We start from the raw sequence: 453 nt of genomic DNA, 5'->3' as shown, positions 1-453 counted from the left end.
TACATTGGTGTTTTATTTTATTGAAAATAATGTAACAGGAAATATCAGGAAGTAAGATAAATACATGTATGAAAATATGATAATAGAAGTAGAAGAGAAAGATTTTAAAAATATTTCCATTGTTATATCAGGGTTCAAAGCACCAGGACACAGATATTGCTGGTATGTGCCCTAGTAATAATCTTGTCTATATACTTGCATAGCTTTTTAATAAGTGATCTGAATGGGATAGCCTTATCTTTCATTATCTTTTCATTAAATGCTGTGCTCTTAGACTCTTTATCTCTGTGAATGGGGCTTGAAAATTGGGATTAGAACTTCTTTTCATATTGTCATTAAAGACTGGCTATCGTACTTTTTATCAATCTATGCTACTATATTGGTTCTTGGTGCGTTGATTCTGTTTCTAGTCTTCTCTGGCCTGGATTATTGCAGTGGTTTACTAATTGGTCT

This window comes from Papio anubis, chromosome 13, assembly GCF_008728515.1.
Source record: "Papio anubis isolate 15944 chromosome 13, Panubis1.0, whole genome shotgun sequence".
NCBI classification, from domain to species: Eukaryota; Metazoa; Chordata; class Mammalia; order Primates; family Cercopithecidae; genus Papio; species Papio anubis.
The sequence above is the reverse complement of the archived record's forward strand: the minus strand, read 5'-3'. Positions refer to the sequence as shown.